This window comes from Orcinus orca, chromosome 4 (genome assembly GCF_937001465.1).
Source record: "Orcinus orca chromosome 4, mOrcOrc1.1, whole genome shotgun sequence".
Lineage (NCBI taxonomy): Eukaryota > Metazoa > Chordata > Mammalia > Artiodactyla > Delphinidae > Orcinus > Orcinus orca.
The window spans coordinates 8,195,356-8,213,219 of record NC_064562.1 but is presented as its reverse complement, the minus strand read 5'-3'; the positions used below and the strand labels follow the sequence as shown (position 1 = coordinate 8,213,219).

Here is a 17,864-nt window from a genome sequence, read left to right as displayed (position 1 = left end):
AGACTCTTTTACAACAGATGAAAAATCACCAGTTAATTTTAAAATTCTAAACAGAGATCTGTGTTTTTATTGCTTCATTATATTGATGCAGTTTTATACAGTAGTAAACAATTTCTTAGGTAGTTGTTCTTCTATGAAGGAAAGGATATCAAATTTTAAATTATGTAAAATGTTCATAATAGAATTATAGTTCAGATTGCATTTTATTTTCAAACCAATTATAGATATTTGTCCACTGTGTGGTCTGGGAATAAGTACTTCTTAATATTCTACTCAAGTGTTCTTTCTTCCTTGGTGGACTCCACAGGGACTAAAGATAATTTTTAAATTCCATCCAACTCAGTAATTGTATCAGTAAATATTCAACACAAATAATCCAATTTATTCTTTTTGGTAGTTTAGATGAAGTTGTTCGGTTTCTCTGTGTGTGTGTATGCAGACCTCTTAGGGGAGCGAATTAAGTTTGTTTTCTAAAATTTAGGTACTTCTTATGATTATTTGACATCCAGGGTGACTACCATCTGTGAAAATTTTCAGGAGATAGTGTCTTGCCAAACACTTATCTTTTCAGTTCAATTATGTATAATCTGGCATAAAAATAGTTTATTTTTTCCACCTTTTTAAAATTAATTTTCTAGATTTTTGACCTGTTTTAGTACACTCTTGGTTCCACATTCTTGAGGAAATGACCTAACAGTATAGGAGCTTGTGATGGATATATTGGTTTGCCTATTACTATGAAAGTAAAGACGTTATGATAGAATGCGTTGAGCTGGGTGTCACTGTTACTAAAGCTTTAAGAACATCCATTGACTGGCTTTGTGGTGTGGACTACAAGGATGGCATAACCAGGGTACCATGATGAATCTGATCAGCACTCACACATCAGTATCGTAGTTGTTCTCCATTCCATCAGTCCGTTCTCTCTATTAACATGTTGTTTTAAAAGTGTTTGATGTCAGGCAGAGTTATATTTACTCTTAAGTCTGTCATTGACTCTATGTGGGAACCTGGGCAAGTCATACACCTGTCAGAACCTCAGTTCCCTTCTCTGTTAAATGGGACAGTTATTCTGCCTAGAAAGCTTATGGTGAGAGCCAAGTTAGGTACCGTATCTATGTAGAGTGCCTGATACATTAATTGGCAGATAGTAGATGGTTCAACAAATAATTACTGTCGTCATCATTGGTATTTTCTGCAATGTAATAATTCAGATTAATAATAACTGAACTGAGCTGCTGCAACCCTCTGATCATGAAAAGTTACATTGTATAAACTATAGGTACAAGGTGTATGCTACTTTCTTATAATTCTTAGTTTTTAAAGAGTGTAATTCAACTTAGCATACATATTTAAGTTTAATCAACCACTGGAAATAATTCCCTTTACGTATGAAATATTACGTTTTACTGTGTGTTTGAATACTCCTTTCTTAGGTAGAGTTTGAAGGAACATACTCAATTATTTCTTTAAAAAACTAATCTTCATTATTCTTTTAAGTATAGAATACTTACTTACTTTTGTGGTTGAAACATTTATTAAACTTCATCAAATATGAATGATTAACACTTACTTAGTGCTTCCTCCACAACAGGCCACATGCTAAGAAGTCGACATGCATTATTTCATTTATTTAAGTATTACCATAGAACTCCTGTTAATAATTAATGCTATTTAAAAATCTTACTGCCTTTGAAAGTTAAAAAATCTAGATGGGGCTTCCCTGGTGGCGCAGTGGTTGAGAGTCCGCCTGCCGATGCAGGGGACACGGGTTCGTGCCCTGGTCCGGGCATGATTATTAATACTGTTAAAAATAAGAAAGTATTTGAATGATTACTATAATGCTCTAATTTATCAGACTTTGAAGACCAAATCATGAATGTAGAGAGCATCCTATAAAAATGATATAATGTTCATCTGATAAAGTTTTTGATTTATTCTTCTTAAAAAGTAGTTACAGTAATACTGTGTATTTAAAATTTATTCAGTAGTCCATTTTCAAATATTTTATAGTATTTCATACATTTTACATCCTTTAATCTTTTTATTGAATGTCTGTCTTTTTTTTTTTTTTTTTTTTGCGGTACGCGGGCCTCTTACTGTTGTGGCCTCTCCTGTTGCGGAGCACAGGCTCCGGACGCGCAGGCTCAGCGGCCATCGCTCACGGGCCCAGCCGCTCCGCGACATGTGGGATCTTCCCGGACCGGGGCACGAACCCGTGTCCCCTGCTTCGGCAGGCGGACTCTCAACCACTGCGCCACCAGGGAAGCCCGAAACGTTACTATCTTTATACAAGGAACAATCATAGGTACAAAGGATAAACACAAGATCTAATGTCACCGAATCCCCAATTAAAAAGTACTTCAGAATTTACTGAATTCAGCCTCTAAAAACATTTTTTGTGTATTCCTTTATCATCCCAGTAAGGGGTTGTGTATCTCCTATTTGATCAGTAAAGTTTGTTCCTAAACTGTAGAATGAAAAAATAGCCTGTTTTTATTTTCAAAGAGCTCTGACTGTCATACTTTTCCTTCTTGTATTGACTCAGATGGGCCTCTAACTGCTAGACTATATTCAAGGCAAGGAATATGTGTTCCATTATTTCAGAATACACCAGCTGGCCAGGCCACTTGAGTTCAGCCATTTACCACCCTTCCCATGCTTTTTTTCCTAGCTCTGTCAAGGACCTGTAACCACACATAAGGCAACAAACAGAATGCAGACCCTGGTGTGTACTCTTCATCCTCAGGCTGCTTTTAAAGCTGTTTTTTTCTGCCCGTGGCTCTCGCTGCATTATCCTTGGTCTCCTCTTTCTATCCTTAGCTGTTTCCCCAGGACTTGAGACCCATTGTTATCATCTGACTAATGTTTTGGTTCTTGTTAATAGTTACTCTCATTTCCCAAAAAGATATGCCATTTCAGGACCCAATAGTTACTGCTCTTCTGCTAAGACTCCATCCCTAGGACCATCTGCCTTCGCCTGGCCCTTTGTCAGCCCTCATGTCTTATGTATCGTGCCTCAGAGTCTCCCCTATTTGTCCCTCTCACATGGGCCATTTCCTGTTGAACACACCTGCCTGATACGGAAGCCAGGATGCCCCCTGGAATATAATTTCCATTTTCCCAGTTATCCGAGTAGCATGTCTTTCTTGATGCTCAGATTTCAGTAAATTGCTTTCTAATTTTTGTACACCTGTTATTTGCCTCTTACTGGAAAGTGTTTTTCTAGTTTGAAGAAAAAAGTCACTAGATTTGATGAGGAATAGAGTCTATTGTCTAGAGTTAAAAACAAGGATATCTGAGTGCTTCTATTAATTCTTTTAGTCAGCATTTGAAATGTAGAAATGCGAATTTATCCTTTGAATATATCCTTCCTTTCCTCTTTTCTAGAAAGAGATCAGACCTATCTTAGCTGTCTGAATATGGAGTAGGTAATGTTTAGCCAAAATTGTATTAATTCATCAACAAAATATGTAAGCAACCAATAAGGGAGTTAAAGGTTTCAGTTGTTCCTTATTTTCCATTCATGATATTGTTTTTATAATGGTAAATTCAAATGTTGACAGAATATTTTCATCCATATTAGATTATAATTTAGAGCATAACATTAACTTTAAAATCACAATGTATGCAAAGAGAATATTTAATGAATCTAGTACACTTTTTCTCTTCTGGGACCATTACATTAGCTACTCACAGTTAATGAGTAGCTCATTTCTTCTTTCATTTACTTATTTCTGAAACTCTGCAAGGAAAAACATGCTGGTATAAAAGATAAGAATAAGCAACTTTGTTCTCAAAAGGATCAAGAGATAGTTTTGTATACTCAGTGGTCTCTTAAAATACATTGTTCAACTGGGGTTATACCCAGTTATTTTCAGTAGCTCATTAAAAATTACTTATACACTTTTGGAACAAGGTTAATAGTAAAAATGATTCAAAGGACCTGTCAGTAGGAGTCAGTTTCCTAGGGCTGCCGCAACAATGTACCAAAACTGAATGGCTTAAACAATAAAAAGGTATTGTCTCACAATTCTGGAAGCTAAAAGTCCAAGAACAAGGTGTCAGCTGAGACGACTACTTCTCCGGACCCTATGGCAGCGTCTATGCTGGATCCAGGCTTTTGGCAGTCCCCTGGCTTGTGGTAGCAGAGCTGCAAATTTCACATGGCATCTCCCTCCATCTCTGTGCCCAAATTTTCCCTTTTTTTGAGGACATCAGTTGAACTGGTCTGGAGGCCAAGCTGATGACTCATTTTAAATGTATTACATCTGGAAAGGCCTTTTCTCCAAATAAAATCATATTCTGAGGTTCTGAGGGCTAAGGCTCTGACATATATTCTTGTGGAGACATAATTTAACCCATAACATGGAGTAGTGTAGCTCACTGAAAAGAGGTATTATTAAGTTCTGATGGTATTCTATGTCTTATGTCTAAAAGTCTGCAAGGAATATACATGCTGGTTTAAAAAAATTAGAGTAAGCACTTTTGTTCTCAGAAAGATCAAGAGAGAGTTTTGTACATTGAATGGTCTTATAAAAATACATTGCTCAATTGGGGTTATACCCAGTTATTTCTCAGATTATATTATTTTGAGTAGAAAAACAAACTCTTAAGCTACGAAAACTGGGAAATTAGTGGTAACTTGTTATTGAAGGTAGCATATTTTTCTGTCTTCCAGAAAACTTTTAAAAGCTTTTAGTAAAGTGAGGTTTCCAAAGAGGAGATATATGTAATTCACAAGTATACCATAAAATATATTTGTCTCAGAACAGGTAACACTGACAAAATAAATGCATCATGTGCATAAATAAATGTATTCATTACATAGCTTGTTTTTATTTAAAACATTTCTAATATACAGATTGCCAACAAACACATGAAAGGATGCTCAACATCACTAATCATTAGAGAAATGCAAATCAAAACCACAATGAGGTGTCACCTCACACCGGTCAGAATGGCCATCATCAAAAAATCTACAAACAGTAAATGCTGGAGAGGGTGTGGATAAAAGGGAACCCTCTTGCACTGTTGGTGGGAATGTAAATTGATACAGCCACTATGGAGAACAGTATGGAGGTTCCTTAAAAAACTAAACAGAACTACCATACGACCCAGCAATCCCACTACTGGGCACATACCCTGAGAAAACCATAATTCAAAAAGAGTCATGTACCACAGTGTTCATTGCAGCACTATTACAATAGCCAGGACAAGGAAGCAACCTAAGTGTCCATCGACAGATGAATGGATGAAGAAGATGTGGCACCTATACACAATGGAATATTACTCAACCATAAAAAGAAATGAAATTGAGTTGTTTGTAGTGAGGTGGATGGACCTAGAGACTGTCATACAGAGTGAAGTAAGTCAGAAAGAGAAAAACAAATACCATATGCTAACACACATATATGGAATCTAAAAAGAAAAAAGAAAAAATGGTTCTGAAGAACCTAGGGGTAGGACAGGAATAAAAACGCAGACATAGAGAATGGACTTGAGGACACGGGGAGGGGGAAGGGTAAGCTGGGATGAAGTGAGAGAGTGGCATGGACATATATACGCTACCAAATGTAAAATAGATAGCTAGTGGGAAGCAGCCGCATAGCACAGGGAGATAGCTCAGTGCTTTGTGACCATCTAGAGGGGTGGGATAGGGAGAGTGGGAGGGAGACGCAGGAGGGAGGGGATATGGGGATATATGTATACGTCTGATTCACTTTGTTATACAGCAGAAACTAACACAACATTGTAAAGCAATTATATTCTAATAAAGATGTTAAAAAAAATCTCTAGCTTAGACAGAATGTAATTTTGATTAAGTCTGTGCATGTCGGAATTACAAATAAACACCCTTGATTTTCAAAAAATTAAAAATAAATAAATAAAACACATCTAAGCTTTATACTCATAAGGTTGGGCCAGATCATGGTGAAAGGGGAGGAGTCTCTGTGAATCAGGAGACGGTTCTGCATTCTCTCTGTCATCAGCTAGTCTCCAAATATGTGACAACATTCAGTCTCCTGGGACTTAATCTAGTCATCTATAAAATTCTAGGGTGCTTTCCAATTTTACTTCCAAATATAAAATTCTATGATTCTATTTTCAATTTACACTGAATAAAGACCAGTAACAGAAATTTATTTATAGAGAATTCAAATAAATAATATTTGAGCAGATATGTGTATCTCTACATCTGGACTTAAATTTTATTTAGGAGTGCAAAGTAATGTTATTTGTTTTGTGTTTTTGTGCATGTGCTTGTATATATGTGTGTGTGTGTGTGTGTGTGTGTGTGTGTGTGTGTGTACACACCTGATTAGGAATGTCAGGGCCCAACTGTCCTTTGCTTAATATCTTAAAACCATACAAGAAGCACTTTATTAAATTTGCTCTTTAATTTTCTGATGCATTAAGTCAGAGTTTTGACACGAATGAGGAGAAACTACTATTTCCTTCTTTAAGTCATTGAAAGTGTGAGAGTAGCTTTCCTGCTGGGCTCTGAGGAGGCTGGGGTTCCTGAGACCCTGGAGATGCTGACGGTGACATTCCAGAATATAGAGGGCAGAACATCACTACCCGTGTGAAAAATGACCCCCACCCCATTCCTCAAAGACCGGGGTGGAAAGGTTCTGAAGCAACAAGTGACTTGAACAGTACCGTGATTCCGTCTCCTGTCTAGATGCCATGCTTTGGGATAACTGCTTTCCATTTTCTGAAGATATGTGAGAAAGTAGATATTTGCCCTAAGAGATTTGTTTTTTCTTATCTGTTCCTTGTTCAACCAGATATACTAATATTTTGAAAGTTATAGAGCACATTAGCAAAGACTAACTTGTAGATTTATACAGTGGGAGAGCAAGGCTGTTTAACTTTATTTTCCAAAATAAATCTTGTTTTTTAAACAAAATTTTAGTTCTATTTGGCCAGGAAAAAAAAAATAGAACATTAAAAACTCGCCTTTATTTAATCCTAAACTATGTCCACAAAGCTAAGTAAACAATTATATATGCTTATGTTCCTTAGAATTTTGATTACTTTTAACTTGTCATTTTTTTAGATAATTGAACGAAATGACCTTTTTTACTTTCCCTTAGCAAATTAGAAGGGAGCAAAGGTCAGTCCTATGAAATTAATAAGGAGATTCTGTTTCTGATGATATTCTTTTGTCATGAGCATAATATAAAAATACAAACTAGTACAACTATTTCAGCGCCTGCTGTAATTATCACACATTTTATGTGGCTGTGAGGACTGCTGTTGATTCTCCAAAAGACTGAAATGAATTCCTTGGCTTCATTGTGATCTGCTTCAACCTCAGAAAATAGATGTGTCCAAAATTAGGACCAATGCTTTCCAGAGAATAAAATCAAGGACTCTGAAAGTTCATCCCAGCCATCATCCTGTCTTCCGTTTTGCAAGTTGATCATCTGATTGCTTCTGAAAGATCTTCAGGGATAAAATGTCTACATTAAATGGATGTCCTTCTAATTACAAAAGATGCTTGTATATACCAAATATAATCACAAAGTGAATTCCCACTATCAGACAAAACACAGAAAAACACACCATTTTAGAAATGCTTCATTACATTGCACATTTTTTATAAACCCAGAACCAGACATTTTAATTATTTTCCCCTTTTTTTCCCTCTCATTATTCCCATTGATCTTATTTTGTTTGAGTTTTTCCCTAACCCTACATAACTCTACATAAGCATATGGTTCAACACTTCCCCAGTAAAAACAGCATTTTCAATCCAAGTTCCTTTCTCCCCTTCTTTTACCAGCTAGCATAAAGTCTTTGTGTGATGCTATCTTGTTCATCCATTCTTCCTGGTGACCTGTGACAGTGGCCATCCAGTGCCTTGTGCAATGGCACCTTGAAAAGTCATTCCATCCAGGTTTCCTCCCATTCAACTGGGATGCGTTATGAAATCTCCTTTCCCCAGCTCAGAATGTCTTGTTTCCATTTTCAGAATTCTCTTAAAGTTCTTACCTTTATTACTTCCATGCCCTCTAGCAATGCGCTTATAACTTTGATACTGCTTTGCATAGACTTTCTGTTTGAGTCCTTTGGCCTGATTTCTTCCTCCCAAGTTTCAATCAGTGTCAGGTTCGAATGGCCATACATGGCTTAAACAACTTGATAACCTGAAACAAATTTTCTGTGGCTTTAAAAATAGTGTCCTGAACTTGAACCTGCCAATCTCACATTCATCTCTATGACTTGAAGTGACTTGATCACCTTCTCTCTACTAAGCCCCAACCCGGACCCCAATTCCTCCTTAAGATGAACTATTTAGACCTATAATGATTTCCTGGTGCTCAAACCTTCTTTGACCCTTACTTTGATTATTGTCTATTATGTTTTGAATGTTGATTGTATTGTACCATGTATTTTTCAAACTGACTTAACCTGTGGAAGTCCTATCCCCCTAAAGATACAGCAAATTGCTTGACTACTGAGATTGTCCCACATAATTTTATATATTACCTCCTGCTCCTTAATTCCTAGCATGGTTCAGAAAACACAGAAGATGCTCAATAAATGTTTGTTGAATTATCACTTTCTCCAGTAAAGCATTAGCAGATGTTTACTTGGTTCCTTGTCTTTGCCTAATAATGTGTTTCTTTTCTTGCTTAATTACAATCAAACTGAATAAACCTTTTAGAGGTCATTTTTAGTTCTTGAAGCTGGCAAAGACTGAGGTAGGTCTTATAGTAGAGGATCAGATGTATATTTCATTTTGTTTTCCTTTTAAACTAGAGACAACCGAGGCTATTGAGAGCAAGGAGAAGCACCAAATCAGAACCTCTTCAGAAAGGCGGAGGTCCCAGCATTAGAATCATCAACTGCAAACCCCAGTTATTAGCCAGAGGAAGTAATTAGGGTACTGTCCCCAGAGCCAGGGGTTGGAAGCCAAAAGAAATGCAATTCAGGCGTGTGTGTGGAATAGTATCCAGGTAGAGAGAGAATATTCCAGGGTGGTTTCAACAATAATTATGGTCAGTAGTATCCACAAAAATCAAGTTTGGAAATCTGGATCATGTTTTAGGATTGATTGTGTATGTAGAGACAAATCAGGTGAGTGATTCTAGAATCTGGGGCTCTTCTCTGATATGGGGGCCAGTGTCTGGTAGTGCTGAGCTGTTGAGTGCACTGCTTCTTGTTTATCCCGTAGGGTTTAATTAGTGTGCGAGATAGACTGTGCTCCCACAGGAGAAATGCATTCCATTACCTTTTTCTTAGCTTTGGATTGTTACATAAAGAGTCATCCCAGCGAGACTTCATGCTTCTAGCTAGGAGAGCACCCTGGGAGCTGCTTAAGCAAAGGTGTTAGATAAATGCATCCTTGACACTGGCTGGTATAGGTTCCAGTGTTCCAAGGCTGCACAGTATTAGAACCCACAGAGTGTTCAAAGCATTTTTTTCCCCTGATTTGAAAATTTTAAAAGCTTAATTTGTGGCAGTACCTCATACAGTACTAGGGAAGTGTTTATTAAACATCCTGATTATTAATTATTCCTGTTATATATGAAGCATTTAGTTGAAAAGACATGATAAACCATGTTTATTATGTTAATAAGAACTAAACTCTTGTTTAGTGTGTAAAATACTTGACAAAGTAAATCTTTTTCCTGATTTATATTCTAAACTTTAAGATAAAAGAAAGCTAATTGAAATGACTCAACCACATAAATAAAATTAACTTGAAATTCAAATCTGAGTTTTTAAAAAACCTCAGAGCAAACAAGGGATAACAGCACATGCATAATGAGGTAAAGGATTAAGACACCAGTTTAGTTAATTCGAGCTAAAAATCTCCTTTCCTGTAACTTCAATGAATATTTTAAACAAAAGTATTTAAGTCTAAGTTATCTGGAAAGCTGCCTTAGCTTTTTACGGAAATTCTCATGTATGTAAACACAGACGATACTACTTTTCTAAACAGGTTCATAATTTACATTTTAGTATTTGTCACACACTATTAAATTTACAGATTTCTGTTTACATCCTTTCCTTAATTAAGACAGTCCTTTTAGATAGAGGGATTAATAGTTATTTTTAAAGTAAGGAAATACCAACCTCACAATTACAGGTCATAGATGTGATCCTTGAGCTACAGAAATGTTTAAGCATTATCTACTTAACTTTGGACGTGGCAGTTTTGGAAGAGTTTGGCTTTTAGTCCCTTCATTAAAGCTTCACAGATACACTTTGTGACCTCAGATGATGAATAAATACTAGGTTTAGGGCTATCTAACTTTATTTTATACTATTTTAAAGCAAGACATTTGTCACTAGGTAAACTTGCAATAGCTTATTGTTCCAAGGTTATTTTATTGATATGCTGTGGTGATTCTCAAACTTGGTTTATGTTAGAATCCTCTGTGATATATTAAAGAAGCATCTACTTCACATTTTCCCTGCAGACAGGCTGAACCTGAATCCATCGTAAAGTGAGTCTCAGATACCATCCCCCTGTTATGAAATCTCCCAGCTGAGCCTGGTGGCCAGAGAGCCAGGGCTCCTGTGAGGGGGCAAATTTAGGCTGAAAATAGATTAAACTTGCAAGTACATCAAAGTGTTCATTTCAGTAAACATTTAAAGAGTTTTAGCAATCTTTGATTATCTTTGGCTTAATTGCTAATGAGAATGCTACCTTTTTCGCTTTTTATCTTTGCCCGAGTTTAAACAAATTGGAATGTCGTATAGAAATGGCGTTATTGTTATGGAATACAAAGCTGATTAGAGATGAATTGCAGCTAGAGACTACTTTGAATATCTCCTAGTGATTAGGGACAAATTTGAACACATAAGTGCCTGAAGACATGTAAATACAAATTTCCTGAATGTTGCTTTTTTGGGGGTGAAGAAGCACAAAAGATAGTGGGAGATTTGATTTACTCATAACGTCTGGAAAATAGAAATTGCGTGTATTAAGATAAGAAAAGAAAAGTCTGTCCTTTTAAAAACAGAATAGCAAATCTAACAAAGCATGATCACAGGAGAAAAAGGATTTTTTTAAAGTTAATATATTTTGAGAATTCACTCCACTGAGAGACTGGATTTTTTTTTTAATTTGAAGGGCAGAAATTTGGATTAACCATTCATTTTCTCCAAATTATATATCTATAAAGAGGACAGTAAAGTCCTTAGCAGAGTCTACTCCCTTCCTGGAAAAGCAAGGAGAAAATACTCTTGGTTCTAACAGATATATTTCTGGGAGCACAGGAGTTGCAGTTAAAGCAGAAATGGGCAGTTTGGGGCTCCAAGCCTCGGAGTAAGGATGCCCTGACTCCTGTTGCTGATGTCTCACTGAGGAAGTGCAGGCAGTAGGCAGCTCTCTCTAATAACCGGTCAAAGAAAGACATTTGCACTTGTTCCCAGTCTCTTTCTCTGTCTCTTATTTTTTCAACACCTCGTTGGATTCTCTTCACTTCAAGGCAGATCCTTTAACCTAAGCAGATTATCGTGGTGCATTAAGGGCACAGCCAGCTAGCTGTATCTTTCAAGGAAGAGATTTGGCTCCAAATAGGACACTAAGCTTTTCAGCCTTCTGCTTATTTACCTAGTCAGCAGGATGCAGTGTCTCTGGGTGCTCAGCGGGCTCCTGGGGAATCAGGGAGAAACAAAAACAGAAGTGGCAGCCGCTGCAGATATGGGAGTCTGTGCCATTAAAGGAAGCGGTTGCTAATAAGGGCCTGTGAGACCTACGTTTCCTTGGTTTCCATGACAGTTATTAGGTACCATAGAAATTGAACTGTCTCCCACAATGCTCTTAGGGGAGAGGGGATGCTCCAGTGACAAAGCGGTGCAGTTATGACTTGCAGTAAATCGTTCTTTTGAGATGCAACCCTCCCTGGATTATTTGCTCTTGCATTTCTTTTCCATTCCCTTTCAGTGTGTTTGACATTTTGGCCAGAGACCCTGGCTTCTGCTGCACAGTGTCTCAAACACTCTTTTCCCCCTTTTTGTTTAGAACTGAGCTTGGCAAAGCCAGGATATGAACAATTGTGCAGGTGGGCCCCTCAGGGCGAGTGAAGAGATAAGGCATCCAGTCAGGGACTGGCCACCTGCAGCCCTGCCAGTATGCCCCTCCACCAGATTTCCGTAATCCCCACCCGGGAGACGGCCAGCAATGGGAGAAGTTCAATGGGCAGAAACAAAGAGAAGAACAAGGAAGTCGAGGTAAGAGGAGGTTTGATTTGATCAACTAGGACAGCCAAGCCAGCTGCAGCCAGCACTGCTCTGTGTGCCCCCAGGAGTGGCCACGGCTTAAGAGCAGCTGGGCTGCCCCTCTCGGTGTGTGATGGTCCATTGGAAGGGAATCATTGGTAACTAACGGAAACGTATTAAGTGTAACCTTTATTTTCTGAACGAAGGAACCAAATCCTTGAGGACACTTGCTGCTTGAAAGATAAAAACTTCTCTTTGTCTAAACATCCTACGGAGTCACTTTGGACTCGGATGGCTCCCAGGGCTGCCCTGGATGGCTGTGACATTGCTGTCATTCATTTTCAGACAGTGGGGCTGTTGACAGCTGCTAATTTTGCCCACTGCCCTTTAAGCTAGAATGTTTGAAAATAACTTTCTTAACGAAGTGACAGAGAAGTAAGAGCTGTGACAGCTGTGTTGCTGATGACATATGAATTAGGATGGGACTTCACTGCCTCATACGATCTACTGCTTCCGTATTCATTCTCAGGGGTGTGTGTGGATTACTTTCGTTTGATGTCTGTTTCATTTGTATTGTTTTTCTTCAAGCTTATTTGAAACTTACATGGGCTAGAGGAATAGAATATTCAACTTACTACATTTAGGCTGTATTTTGCAGTGAAATCTAGCTGGGGCTGTTCTAAGTGAAACTGCTTGAAAGATGCTGGGAACTTATTTCAAAGCATTTTTAAGGAGATTGAGCAGACTCAAGGATATTGGGTGAAAATGTTATAAATGTTGTTGTGTTCCCCTAAAAGGGATATTGAGACAGAATGCTAGAATCTGTAATCCTCTTGTTCCCTCAACATAACTGTTGTCTAGTCCTCAGGACCCATTAGCTTTGTAGAAAATGAACTTTCCCCATGTCTAGTTCTGCATGTTCATTCTTTTTTCTTAAGAATGGATGGTAGGGACAGAAGGGGCAATGAAACAAAACCAAAACGAAAGAAACAAAGGGAGTGGAGTGTCAAGGAGAGCCTGAGAGGAAGAGAGTAATGAACTCGAATCACCTTCAAGGGAGAAAAGACATGTGTAGCCTCTTTGTACTTTCTTTGTACTGATTTTGAAAATGTCATCGAAGAGCAAGCAGATCGTGGCATGTCTAGAGTTTGTAGGAAACGTCGGAAGATGTGCCTGACTCATGTAGTGACAGACACTTTTACTCCAGTCATTGCGCTGCCATAGGCTCATGGCGTATTTGTGGAGTTTCTGAGAATGAAATATCTGCAAAGTGAGGAAATTTATCAGCTAAGTATTAACTGGAACTATTCTCTATGATATGGCTTTCTTTTGACTTGGTGATGTGATTGTTAGACAATCAAAGAGCCATCTCTTAAGTTTATTGGGTGGGGAGTGGAGTGAGAGACACTGATCAATTCTGAAAATGGGTATGAAAATGCTAAAGGCAAGATTTATGAAAGTTATACATTATTTACTCATCATCTAGATTCTTTGCATGATCCTAAGATGATTTGGAAGGAAACTTCACATGAGAATGCTGGGTGGCAATTTTGTTTAATATCCATAATGATCAACATCTGAACCATATTTGGAAATGAAAACACTGTTTTGATTCCCACCCCCTTCTTTGGCATTATGTCACCACCAGAAATCTCCTGCTGTTCATGTCTACTTGGCAATGAGTCAGATAAAGCTGGAGTGGCTTATGTGACTTTTTAAATAAATCACACTTGGTTGTTTCCTTGTTAGAAATAATAATGAAATTATTCAACCTCAAATATAAATAGCCACGATCTTTATCCTGTTATTGATATTAAGCCACATCTTTAGAAATCCTCAAAAGTCTTTTGAAAAAGTTTCCATTTATGAGCAGCTGTGTTTTCTTCAGGGGCAAACACACTTACTATGTCACAGTTTGAGTCAGTGGACATTCTATAGGAAAATTGGGTTAATTATGAGAGAAATAAAGGAAATTCCCAGCTTATATATTACTTTCTTAAAGAGACAGTTCTGAGCATCATAAAGGGAAGTTCATTTCAGGTTCAAGTACATCTTAGTTTTCTATAGGATGGAGTTAATTAGTATCTCTTTAAGAGTATATTGAAACATACTGTTAAATCTTATGAGCCATTAAATTGTTTGTGTCGATGGACTAAATAGATCGTCCAGAAAAGTTGTGAATGCCATTTAAATTGAATAAATTAAACAGCATACCCTGTGTGTGGAAAGCAAAAAGAATCTATTCAAGGCAATGATTTCTGTAATTTCAAGTCTTGATTCTCTCCAAAGGAAGGCAATACATCTGGTATACATGGGGACATTTCCTAATGGTTGAACAAATGAGACGTATCTTCCTTTGAAGTTTCCTTAATGTATTTTGCCTGTGCTAAAGTTATCCAAATAATACATGTGCATATGGGGCAAACCATCTAATTTCAGAATTAAGACTTTGCTAATTTAAATGTGAGTCAATTTAATTTGTTCTTTTAGAAACTTAGAGTCTTTCAAATATACTAATCTATTAACTTTACATCTAGTTTTTTGTTTGTTTTGGGGCATATAAAATAAGAGAAAATTTGGAAACTATTTTGTAGCTCTTATTTCACTCCAGAAGATTTAAGCTGTAAAAAATACATAGACAAAGATCTTAAAAAATAATAAATCTAACCCCAAGCTTTATAATGCATATACATTTTGACGTATTTTGCATGGTATAACATTATAATCATTTATCTATTTAGTTAACTAACCCTGGAAGTGCAAAACACAAAATAACATAATCCATCCAGTTTGGACATAGTTTGTCTTAGTGCTCAAGGGAAGGATGCAGATTCATCTTCCAGAGACATCGGCTCTGGAGGTCCTTGGGCAGTTAAAGGGTAGCATGCCTCGGGCTTGCATTTCAGACACAAGATTTTATCAGCACAACCAGAGATGATCCATCTCTTACGAAGCGAATGGACTAATCAAAATTACAGAAGGTATATGTACAGTGCAGTTCGTCAAATTTATTAATTTGTACCTGGAGATATTTATTTTAGTGATGAAATGCTTGACTGCAAGCAGGATAGTTCTGGAAAGGAAATTCGTAATCAGACCGTCCTTCGTAGCATGGAATCAGGAGGGAAGTCAGATGGTTTGGGGTGGGGTTAGTTCGTCTACACCTGGAGAAAGCCGGGATGTTGAGAAGGCCATGGGGGAAGCACACCTCTGATGAGCTCCACAGCTCCAGGCCTGTCCAGAGCTCTCCTCCTCCCACTGAAGACAGAGACTGACCAGTTTAGCTTCTTTAACACTCATTTGCATGCTTTTCCAAATGGCCACTTTTCTATTAATCCAGTCTTTTCCTTCTGTTTTACATAGATTAACATCACTTATTAGGCTGCAATTAATTCACACTAGGGATCTGGGCCTATAAGACATCTGTCTCTTACAAGGGGAATAATCAAATTCTTAGACCTCAGGGGTATTTTAATTTCATACTCTATAACAGGAAATTATAAGGATTGTACAAAGTCCAGTGTTTAGTTAACCTGTAGCACATACTCCTCATGACCTTGTGGAATTTATAAGCAAATGTTCCTAAGATCCATTGTGTTTCAAATGTGGAGATAAACCAGGGACCAAGCCCAGTGTTACTGCTACTGGCCCTGCATGCTGCCAGGCCTCCATCAGCACACTCCATCATTCCTCAGATGATGGGGGCCACGTCAGAGGAGAAAAGGCTGGAACCCTTTCCTTCCTACTTTTCCTCACTCTCAAACTGACCATGCATGACAACCGTGCTTTAGAGGGGTTTTGGGGGGAAGAAAACAAAAACAAATAAACCTTTGTTTATATGTACATTTTCCTTCCCTGCGTTCACAATTTTATGATATTTCTCTACTTCAATTTTCCTTTTTTTTTTTTTAAAGAATCTTTAACCTCCCTTCCTTTTTCCTAGGATACCCCTTTCAAGATCTTCTATTTGTCTTTCCAGTGATAGCCCAAAGGGATGTCTTTCCTTACTCCAAGTAGTGGCTGATCTCTTACTTGGCAATCCCTTCATGAACTCTGGCGAATTGAAAAAAATATGGCTTTTGGAATATTCTTCATTTTGAAATAGTGGATATATTATAGATTTATTCTATTTTTAGAATTAGAAAAATCATAGAAAAATCGTAAAAGTTAAATAACATATTTAATCTCAGGGCCAGAGCCTAATTTGAGATTAGCCAAATCTAGTTCCAAATTCTATGTGTTTCTTTACAATTAAGGTACCACAGACTTTTCCCATTGCTTAACCAAAATTTGTGGATCAAAGGGTTCCAGAATCAGAAAGTCCCTTAAAAATTCTTTATCTTAATTCCACAATTGAAACCCAGAGAGGATGAATAACTTGCTTACGTCGTATGAGTAGTTAGTGGTAACGTTGGGACAAAAACATGGGCCTTCTGACTGCCATTTTCTTTGTCCTTTCTATTATTACTGAATTTACTGATTTTTTTCTTTCAAGGCACAAAATTACAATCCCCAAACTTAAAAGAGTTCATGTAACCCTCAAAGCTGCTAACTTCTGAATGGGGGAGTTTGGGTTTCTTGTTGTTAGGGTTAGCTGCCCATGACTCATAGGTTAGATGCAATATAAAATGGGTCCAATTTATAGAATATACCTAGAATTAATTTTATTAAAATTTAGAAAATAAGGTGAAACTAAATAATAATGCTCAAAAGAGTTTGGTAGGGAGGATACTGTACTGAGATTCAGAGTACCTGAAATGCAGTCCTGGCTTCACCAAAGCCTTTTAACCTTGAGAAACTCACTTAACATCTCAAGCTTGTCCCCTAGAGAAAAAAGTATGTTTACTGGTAAACGCAGAAGAAAGTAAGTTTGCTAGATCTCATTTCAAAAGTGAGAGCCTTTTCTTTTCTTCTGTTACTCCTTTAATATAACCATGTGACCGTGCTTCACTCTGGACACCCAGGGACACGGTTGTCCCCAAAGGCAGGTTTAGCTAAGGCAGGGTGGGACTCACCTTCAGTGGACACCTGCTGTCTGCTGCCCATCATTCATTCTGCCTTCTAGTAACAGTGCTCAGAGAACCAGCCCTGCCATGTTCAGCCAGGTGACTCAGGACAGCCTTGATGGGCTTAAACCAATTGTATATCATAATACTCTTTCATAGGAAATGGCTCAGCACTGGAAACATAGCTCCATCAGAATCGATAGCACACATGGAGCCTTTAGTAAACTTCCTGGGAAGAGAAGCCTTACTCTTCCTGAAAACCTCTGGAGTAGACTAGCTCTCTTCTTCTGAATGGTTTGTATGAGGACTTCAGGTCTGTAACCAGGATATTGTGAGGGAAAAGGTTGGCGCTTCAAGGGGACCAGAGATGCTGTGGATGCTGAATCTGACTTGGAAACAGGCAGGACAGAAGGAGAGAAAGAAAACATACGTTCTACATGATGGCAGTTGAGCCATGGGGTCAATTCTTGCTAGAAACCAAACCTTGTTCAAAACCAAACAAAATGATTCAATGTATGTTCTTTATTGTTTAAGCCATTTTCTTGTTTGGATGTTAAGTCACTTACAGCATGACAGGGTCCTAAATGATTCTTTGCCAAAGTGTAGCAGCCGACCTCTGAGGTTGGAGAGAGCCGGGTTCCAGGTAAAGCCATCACAAACATTAATTTATGA

General features: G+C 37.8%; 1 protein-coding gene across 3 annotated transcripts in view; it reads left to right on the top strand.

The window, feature by feature from the left end:
* MARCHF1 (membrane associated ring-CH-type finger 1) overlaps positions 1-17,864 on the top strand; it is an 835,479-nt gene that overhangs the window by 360,437 nt on the left and 457,178 nt on the right. For 2 of the 3 annotated variants that reach the window (XM_049709032.1, XM_049709030.1), the window contains exon 3: positions 11,990-12,198. The exons of the other annotated variant lie outside the window; for it this stretch is intronic. The gene's annotated coding sequence lies outside the window, so the exon portion shown is untranslated. The remainder of the gene's footprint in view (positions 1-11,989; positions 12,199-17,864) is intronic. 3 annotated transcript variants of the gene reach the window in all.